This window comes from Eschrichtius robustus, chromosome 14 (assembly GCF_028021215.1).
Source record: "Eschrichtius robustus isolate mEscRob2 chromosome 14, mEscRob2.pri, whole genome shotgun sequence".
Classification (NCBI taxonomy): Eukaryota; Metazoa; Chordata; class Mammalia; order Artiodactyla; family Eschrichtiidae; genus Eschrichtius; species Eschrichtius robustus.
In genome coordinates this window covers 44,803,592-44,814,373 of record NC_090837.1, presented here as the reverse complement: position 1 = coordinate 44,814,373, position 10,782 = coordinate 44,803,592, and positions in this window count along the sequence as shown.

The window sequence follows — 10,782 nt, the reverse complement described above, 5'->3', positions numbered from 1 at the left end:
TAACTAAGGAGGTAAAAGACCTATACTCAGAAAACTATAAGACACTGATGAAAAAAACTGAAAACAGTACAAACAGATGGAAAGATATACCATGTTCATGGATTGAAAAAATTAATATTGTTAAAATGACCATACTATACCCCAAGGCAATCTACAGATTCAATGCAATTCCTATCAAAATACCAATGGCAATTTTCACAGAACCAGAACAAATATCTCTAAACTCTGTATGGAAACACAAAAGACCCTGAATGGCCAAAACAATTCTGAGAAAGAAGAACAAAGCCAGAGGTATCACAATCCCTGATTTCAAACTATCCTACAAGTTACAGTAATCAAAATGGTATGGTATTGCCACCAAGACAGACACACAGATCAATGGAACAGAATAGAGAGCCCAGAAATAAACCCACACACTTATGGTCAATCAATCTATGGCAAAGGAGGCAAGAATAGACAAGGGAGAAAAGACAGCCTTCAATAAGCTGTGCTGGGAAAACTGGACAGCTACATGTAAAAGAATGAAATTAGAACATTCTCTAACACCATATACAAAAATAAACTCAAAATGGATTAAATACCTAAATGTAAGCCTGAATACTATAAAACTTCTAGAAGAAAACACAGACAGTATGCTATTTGACATTGGTTTTAGCAATATTTTTTTTGGATCTGTCTCCTCAGAGAAGAGAAACAAAAGCAAAAATAAACAAATGGGACTACATTAAACTAAAAAGCTTTGCACAGCAAAGGAAACTGTCAACAAAATGAAAAGGCTGCCTACTGAATGGGAAAAGATATTTGCAAAAACTACACCCAATAAGGGGTTAATATCCAAAATATACAAAGAACTTATACAGTTCAACGTCAAAAAAATAAAAACCGGATTAAAAAATGGGCAGAGAATCTGAAAGAGGACATGTAGATGGCCAACAACCACATGAAAAGATGCTCAACATCACTAATTATCAGGGAAATGCAAATCAAAACCACAATGAGATATCACCTCACAACTGTCAGAATGGCTATTATCAAAAAGACAGCAAATAAAAAGTGTTTGAAGACGTGGATAAAAGGAAACCCTCATGCACTATTGGTGGGAATGTAAAGTGATGCAACCACTATGGAAAACAGTATGGAGTTTCCTCAAAATTTAAAAATAGAACCATCCTATGATCCAGCAATTCTACTCCTGGGTATTTATCTGAAAAACAAAAACACTAATTAGAAAAGATATATGTACCCCCTATGTTCATTGCAGCATTATTTACAATAAAAAGGTATGGAAGCAACCTAAATGCCCATCGACAGATGAATTGATAAAGAAGATATAGTATATATATATACATATATACATACATATATATATATATATATATATATATATATATATATATATATATATGATGGAATATTGCTCAGCCATAAAAAATGAAATCTTGCCATTTGTGACAACATGGGTATACCCTAGAAGGTATTATACTAAGTGAAATGTCAGACACAGAAAGACAAATACTGCATGATTTCACTTATATGTGAAGTTGAAAAACAAAACAAATGAACAAACACAACAGAAACAGAGTTACAGATACAGAGAACAAACAGGTGGTTGCCAGATGGAAGAGGAGTTGGTGGAGTGGAGGAAAAAAATGGATGAGGGAGATTAAGAGGTACAATCCTCCAGTTAGAAAGCAAATGAGTCATGGATATGAAATGTACAGTTCATATTTAAATGAGGAATGTAGTTAATAATCATGTAATATCTTCGTATGGTGACATATGATAATGAGATTTATCACGATGATCATTCTGAAATGTACAGAAATACCAGATCACTATGTTTTGTACTGGGAACTAACATAGTGTTATAGGTCAATTATATTTCAAAAACAAACTCATAAGAAAACAAGATTGCATCTGTAGTTGGGGGTGGGGGATTGGAGGAAGGTAGTCAAAAGGTACAAACTTCTAGTTATAAGATAAATAAGGACTAGGGATGTAATGTAGAACATGACAAATATAATTAAGACTGCTCTATGTTATTAATGAAAGTTGTTAAAAGAATAAATCCTAAGAGTTCTCATCCCAAGAAAACAATTTTTCTCTTTAATTTTGTATCTATACGGGACGATGGATGTTTACTTAACATTGTGGTAATCATTTCATGATGCATGTAAATCCAATCATTATGCCGTACACCTTAAACTTACACAGTGTCGTATGTCATTTATATATCAATAAAAGTGGAAGAGACAAAAAAAAAAAGATTGGCATGCCTATCTGTATTCAAGGGAAAAATCCAAGTGAGCAAGTAGATACAAAGCCTGGAATTTTGGGGAACATCCAGTTTAGAACAATAAACATAGAAGTCATCAGCAGCAGTTGGTGTTTATAGCCATGAGACTGGATGACATTAACAAAGGAATGAATGAAAGCAGAAAAGAAAAGAGGTCTGTGGACTGAGTCCTGAGCATTCTAATGTTAAAAGACTGGAAGTAAAGTGTTAATTACTAAGGTGACTGAGGAGAAGTGGTCAGCAAGGCTGAAGGAAAACAAGGAGAATGTTGTGTCCTGGAAGTCAAGTGAAGAGAGTGCTTCAAGGAGAAGGGAGTTATCAGGTGGATCAACTGAGAAACAGCCATCAGATTTAGCAACGTGAAGGAGGTAGAGTGTTGATGGGGCACTGTCCTTTCACTGAAGTGAGAAAGGTTATCAGGTGAGAGAGAGGAAAGGGAAGAGGTGTTTGGGGTTTGTGGAGATGGGAAAGTATGCAGCAGTTTCCCAGGAAAGAGGAAGAGGGAATGGGCGAGGGGGGCACAGTGTGATTCCTGATTCCGCGATTCCAACTGTGCCAGCAATCAAGAATTTTAAGTGGGATGAGTCAGCAAGGTATGTCTTTTCCTCCAAACACATTGAGCCATGGAGGGGACCCATGGAGTAAGCAGAGAGTGGGATTTAACCAGAATTGAGATGAGTGTGAAGAAACGAGAGAAGGAGGGAATGAGAGAAGGTCAAGGACGTCAAACATCTGTGCAAGGGAGTGATGACAACTGACCACGCAATGGAAGCTGGGAAGAGAGGAATGAAGACATGAGGGGAGGGAAGACAAGTGAAAATCAATGTGTTATAAGTCCCAATGAGAAGAAAAGAAAGATTGGTGAAGTAAGGGCACCAGAGGAAGTGAGCTGGAAAAATAGGCGGTAATTTGAATGTAGGATACTTACAATTAGAATTGGAGTCACATTTATGGGAAATGCTAAGACCAAGGGTATAAGCATGAGTATGAGGGGTGGAAGGAAGTTGCTGTTGGACAAGATCTTAGGAGGAGAGGAGATCAAAGAATTGAGAGTCCAGGGTATTGGAGAGACATTCTACATGGATATTGAAATCACAACGAATTGTGTCAAGAGTAGTGTTTGAGAGCGCCGTGTTTAGGGGAAGAAAAACACACCAAGTTCTTGAAATTTATTCTTTTATGTGTGCCCAAGAATCTGTAAAATGACTTAAGGGACTAGATCAACAGGGAGTACACACCATACTTTACTTGAATTGATTTATGGGAGAAGCTGTAAGTTGTGTTCACATTCCTCGTATTGCTAAGCATTTGACTCTCTCTGGTGCTTCTCTCCGTGTGCTCTGGGCAACATGTTTTATTTTATTGACCAAAATCTCATTTATAGCTCAATTAATGCAGTGGAGAAAACACAGTACATGTCAAGCCCTTTCATTCTTTATGGTCTGCACTGTGATTTTGGCAAGCCAAAGCCAATTAACTCAAAAGAGAGAGCAAAGGAGAGCAGAGATTCAGTTCATTCTTATTAAGAGCCAGAAATTCCTCCTGCTCATACAAAATCTGTGGAAATGTTGATACCAAAGTTACTGTGTCTTAGAGTTCAGGACCCTTTTGAAATTTTAGTATTTTTTTTAACTTACTTTGAGGTTTATTAAAAATGCCAGCCACAACGTTCAAACTTGTATACACACATGCAAACACATATATAAAGCACAGTTTACCAGGGATACGTCATATTTTATTCTCATCACTGAATAAATTTTCATCCGCATTCTAGTCACTGGCTAATATTTCCTTTCAGAGTCACTTGGGCAATTTACTGTGCTATCCTGTTGCTAACAGGTACATATACCTAAATCAGTTGTGCTAAAAATGTGGATGCAGAATATGGCGCTTGATATCTTTCTGCAATGTAGCATCCTTTGAGTATTGTTTGATTTTATCCATACTTCCTTCACTAGAGATTATAATCTACTATACAGAGTGCGCTATCAATTTTGGTGCAAAATTTCTTGTCAAGGGACTTCTTACAAATATGATACAGTAATATAACTGATCTGTTTTCCCTCTACTAACAACTATATAAAATAATTGATTGCTTTGCTTCTCTTCTGTATGAAGGAAAAAGATGAGATTTGGGATAAACCACAGTTATGTTTTATTAATGCATATCCACTTAAAATAAAACCAACATAAGCTGTGGATAAATAAATATGCTAAGGCTATATGTCCTTGAACTTTAAAAGATGGTTTGATACCCTATAATAAAATCTTATTTTCAAATATTTCTTGGTGATATAGACAGTGCCACATAAATTTTTTAAAGTGACAAAAATAGATGGTAGTGTATCAGATTCAGGGTCAAGTTGTAAGATCTTTTCTTAATTTATTTTTATTTGTCAGAAACAAGGGCTATTTAACATCCAGATAAAGTTGCTGAAAAGGCTATGAAATTATAAAAAGGATTTGAGTTGGTCAGGAATACCAAAAGAAAAAAATCGATATCGAATTTTATCATGTAAACCATAACAGTGAAAACTTGAACAAACTTTAGAGGAAAATAAATTGTATTTAATTGTAAAAGGGATTTATAATGTTATATGAGATTTAAAGATGATGAGGGGTGAATGACATATTAATTGGAAAATAAGAATTGTTTATTTTTGCTTTTTTCCCTATACTTAGCATCAATTTAAATACATCTTTTACTATCTTATGACTTAAATAAGACTATGATCCAATTCCTAATTAGATGTACATCTTCAGCTTTAGATTTTTTTTTCTGCTTTCCATCATTATTCTATTGTAAAGTACAAAACAACAGAAGGGGTACCCGATATTCTCAGGAATCCCAGCCATCACAGTTTCCTAACCACCCTCTTTTCCTGACTCAGAACTCCATCAAGCCCTGGGCTACTGGATGTTTAATTCATGCATATTTGGCAAGGTTTATCTCATCTGCAACTTGAACAATACATTTTCCTATAATTCAAATTTGTGTTACTACTACCAACACAACAATAATGTAAGTTCAACATCTGGTGTATGAAGTGGAAAGGCTCTAAAAAGGAACACATGAAAAACAAAAGTATAAAGCAAAAGATCTCTACTGTTTCCTGAAATCTGTGCCAGGTCTAATGCTGGGTCAAATGCAGCTGCCAACCTCTCCTGCTTTTGAAGTTCCGTGCACTTTATCTCTTCTTTCTTTTGGCTACAAAATCTGTTCTGTCTTACATCTCCCATAATGGGCGTGAAGCAAAAATGAAGAATCTCTATCACTCTCCAAATCTCACTAACTCTTTGGAGTTCTATGGCAGGGACTCCACATGGAGCCCAGTTCTGTACAGGACATTGTTAAACTCATAGCCAGTTGAAAATATTGGCCAAATTTTTTCAATCCCACTATCACTTCCCACCATGAATTGTGAATTACATAAAGCTAGTAAGTGGCCATAAAATGCACCAAAACCTATACTGATACTCATTCTCTCTCAAAGTGCTGCTCCACTCTAAATAAGAGGCTAGAGAAGGTATTCTAGCTCCAAAAATAGATGTATTCCTAGTGAATCTTTACCTTTCTGATGTGGAACGTGGAGTCCTTGATTCCTGGCTATGATAAGGATTGCTAAAAACAGGAGGAAACCTCAAATCAAGAAGGAGGACCCTCCACACAGGCATGATTAAGTATGTAAAATGGGCAGTCATGTGATATCATTCTCCTCTTCTTAGAAATCGAACCCCCAAATGTTAATTGAGCACATGGGTCCCCAGAATAAAGACCGCATAGACCAGCTTTCATGTGAGCATTTAAGTTCCAGCCAATTCAATATATTCAGAGGTGGTGGTGAAACTTTTAGGAATGCCCTGCTGCTGGTATACAGATGAGATGGCTGAAGTTGAAACAGGCATCTTGGACCACAAAATGGAAGTCAGAATGGAAGTTGAAGATGATGAAGAAACTAAGTAGAAGAAATCTGGCCCTTGATGATCATGGAAGCCCTGGACCTCTTACCCAGACTTTTACATAAGAAAAAAATAATTGTATCTTATATCTGCCACTGTTACATATTTTTCTTGTCACATGCAGATGAAACTAATAATAACTAACACATTAGAGAAGGCTAATTGTCTCATTTTATTAGAAGCATTCAGAAACAATTATGAAAAAGTCCCTTTCACGGTGTTCCTATGAGATGATTTCGACATTATATGCATTTCAAGAAGCATAATAGCATTGGAGAATGTAGTTAATTCAACACATTTTGCTCCCTCATCCACCTTCTCTGAATGCTACAGTTCCCTTTCAAGCTTTTAATGTAGTGTTCCAATCATTACAAATGTTCACAGCATTGCTGCTTCTCCTTACAGACATCTGGTGGGGTTGCCCTTCCCTGACCACCTGAACTCAGGTGGCTATGTGACTAGCTTGGCCAATGAAATATGAGCAGAACTAATATATGTCACATCCATGTGAAAGCTTTAAGAACCTGTGTGACATTCACAATACCTTCTTTGTCCCACAGTAGTAATTATAAGAGTACTTACCAAGATTGTGCCTCTGTCACTTTGGATCCCTGAATAAATGTTATGAATGCCTTTGTCAACCCACACACAACACAAAAAAAACAAAACATGATGCAAAACAAGAACTAAACTTTATTTTATTGAAACACTAATTTAAGGGAGAGGGGTTGTTTTTGCAGCAAAAATTAGTCTATCCTGACTGATACAGGTAACTCTCTGAGCAGTTATTATGACCCAAATCATCGTGTGCATGACTGTATATTGAGGAAGGTGGGGTGGGGGGAATCGAATTCAACAATTTCTTAAAGGTTGAACAGACTGAAATATCAAATTTCTTTTCTAAGGGTTTTCTCTCTCCACTGGACTCCCCAGTATAATCATTCAAACACTCTCAGGTCTCTCTTCCTTCACACAGCATCTTTCAACTCGTGCATTTTCAAGACACTACCTCATGTATCTTCTTGGTTCTGTTTCCAAACATCTATGAAAGTAAGTCTATATTAGCTCCCTCCACCTACCCAAAGCTCTCATCATTTATATCCAGATCATTCCCAAATGACCTGCAGGTCTTGTCCCCACCACTCTGCTGAAAACACTCTCTGTAAAAATATCAATGACTTCATAGTTACCAAAACTATAGGCTTCATCCTCCTCAACTACTTTGCCCCTTGGGCCCCTGATGCCATTTCTCCATAGCTTTAATGATAAAGCTCCTCTAGAGAAGCTTTTCCTGGCTCTCTTATCTCTTTAACCACTTTTCTCCATCTCCTTTCCTGATTGCTTTTCTAACATCAGCCGCCACCAAGATTCTCCAATCAATCTCCTTTTCATTTACTCTCTTTATTTTTTAACATTTCTCCAGATGGGCTCATCAACCCCATCATTTATGAACTGACGTCTCAAAATCTGTTATCTATAGCCCCAAAACTCACTCAACAATTATTCACAAACTTCACAGAGCTCTAGCTTCTCATAACCTAGCAGAAATCATTATCTTCTGCCTCAATTTGAGGCTGCGTCTTCTATTTTCTACCATATCTCAACCCAGTATGCTAAAAACCCCAGTAATTCTGGACTCCTCTTTCTCCCATCTCCAGTCAGTTCCTTCAACCAGTTTCTCTGCATTATCATTGGCGATTCTTTCGTTCATATTTGTTTCATCTCTACTTGCTCTTGGAATAGGCTCCTTACTGATCTCTCTGCCTTTGTTGTCTACCTTTCATTTATGAGACCTCCTAAATTCTCTCTCTCAATTCTTGATTTGACCATATATTCCCTATAAAATGAAATGCAAATTATCATTGATTACAAAGCCCTCTAAATCTGACTTTATAACATTTTTGCTTTATGTCCTACACTACCCAACGAACGCTATAATGCAAAACCTTAGATGACTCTGTATGCCTCAGATCTTTACAACTCCCAGGGTTCCTCTTCCTTGTTACATGTCTCTACTATGCTTTATGTTTCCATCTCCCTATTTCCTCAACTAGACCATGAACTACTCCATCTTATTAAACTTGGTATTTGCAATACCTAATCTATCTATCTATTCTAAGCAATAAAAAATTCTAAGCTTCTATCATTTTTGGTAAAAAAAAAAAAAAAAAAAAAAAATGAATAGACCTGCTGTAGTTTCTTTCATCTTTACTACTGTTTTTTTATCTTTCAGTCAAGCTCAGTGTAAAAACTAGTTTTCACTCTTTGTGAAAGTTCATGTTATCAAAAAGCAAATCTTTCACTTAGGCAGAAAGTATTTTATGATCTTTTGTAGAAGAGGAAAGTCAGTGCTAAATTACTGACAAATAGTTTCAGAATGCTGTAAAGTAAAAGCTGTAATGAATAACTTGTCCGTACTTTGTATGCTGAGACATTTTTGAGCAAATCTTAAAAGCAAAGCATAGGAATTTAGTCATGAGACTTTCAGCAAGATTAATGGAAGCAATACTCCTTAAATCCCCTGGCACAGCTTTGAAAATGTCCCACATGCTATCAGGGATGTCTTTGTGACTTAAAATTCTGGCCTTAGTTTCAGGTTGCAGATTGAAGGAAGCAGTGGATGTGTTTGATATTGACAACCTTGTGGCCTTAATTATATAATAACAGGATATCAGGTTTTGATGATAACCTAGAGACTATTCTATCTGATATTTGAATCCTTTCTACAGTGCTAGTCAAGTAATCATGCTTGACTAGCTCTGTAGAAATAACCATTTCTACAAATGACCATTTCATTTAGACAAACCAGAGACAAAGATTAGAGTAACTTAATTTATGGTGGTGAAAGATATAAATTTTAAAACTTTAGAGAAAGGACATGTCATCATTGTATAGCTTCCCAAATACCCCAGTAAATCTTGAAGCTTCTAATGATAGTTGAAGGACACTCATAAAAAAGAGGCATCATATTTATTTAGTGTGGGCTCATTAATGTTAGAACATTCTTGAAAGAGATCTCTCTATACTTAGCTGGTCATGGGATAGCTCTTGTTCACAGATATCCTTAAGATGAGACACCTGTAGAAATTTCTCCCCAGAGGGGAAATTTTCCTCCATTTCTGGTAGAAAGAGGAATATTCAGGAAGCTAACATTAAACTTAAATTTTTAATAATATTTATTTAGAGGAGCCAACATGCTCTGGAGTTTTCTAAAACTAGTATTTTCCTTTCAGAGATCTTCCACATAATGAAACCATTCTTAGATTTGATGGAAAATTCTGCAAACTCTGTGTGAGTCCCATCTTGATTTAAATCTGCAGTGGTCCAACCATTGTGCAAAACTTAACAACCATCATTCTAAAATTCCACATTCTTTTACCTCTGTAGTCAAGAAGTGAAATACATTAACGCTTGAAAAAATGTTTCGTTCTAATAATATTTATGGCACCATTCTTCTCCTGTCAAAATCATTTTAAGAAACTTCTGAAACACTAAACTTCCACTAAATGCGCCACCAATTTAAGCCAAAAGGATGTCAACAGCAAACATATTTTAACATGAACTATAATCTATATCTCCAAAGAGATGGCTGTTTCTAATGCAGGATTCTGCCAGAGTGCCAACCTAAGAAAAAGCAAACCAAGCGTATTTTAAATGGAAAAGCCTAGAGTTCAAGGAATGGCAAGCTACAATCCAAGCATTTTACAATTTGATTCATAAAGTAACTAGCGAGTGTGCTTTTGAAGTGTTATTGTTTCCCTTGGCAATAAGCAGAATCTTTGTATATTGAAGGCAATCATACTCCCTGCTCTAAATTATTTTAACCTAAGTAGTCCTTTACACAAAGATCATTATCACTTAAATATCTAAAATGTTCAATACAATCTTCTTCTTGGTAATGAAACAGGCAGCTCTCACATTGAAAGTCTGTGCTTTTGTGGGGAAAACTCATCATAATAACAATGTAGATTGAGACTGGGTATTGAAAATATACGTTCTTTTGTTTTAAAAGGACAGTGAAATACATTTGAGAAACAAGTTCTGAGTTCTGTTGACCTGATAGGCAATGCAGAATATCAAATAATGCCACTGGGAAGACAGAGGAGAGAAGGCAACAGAGGATGCTTTCTGGATTTCTGGAATATTTAGGACATGAGAGGAAAGGAAGATGGATAAAGGACAAGATAGAATAACCTCTCCAAGACATTCCTCCTAAGGAATGGCTGAAGAAAGGGAAAACATGTGGCTATAAGAAATCAGAGTAGACCCATAATTGGACTTCAAATGCCTTTGAGGAAAAGTTTGCATCCAACATTGAGGGAGTAAATAGTTTGAGACACAAAGGATGCCCCCTCTTTAGGAACCCAAGTAATTGAGAGTTGGCATGCTTTTAGCCACATTCTCTGAAAGTAGATTTGACCCCGAGTCATAGGGGTCAAAATACATTACAAAATCTTTAACCAAAATAGCTTTTGATCTGATAATAAAAGCATAGGCAGCCATTATGGGATAAATTGACACAAAGG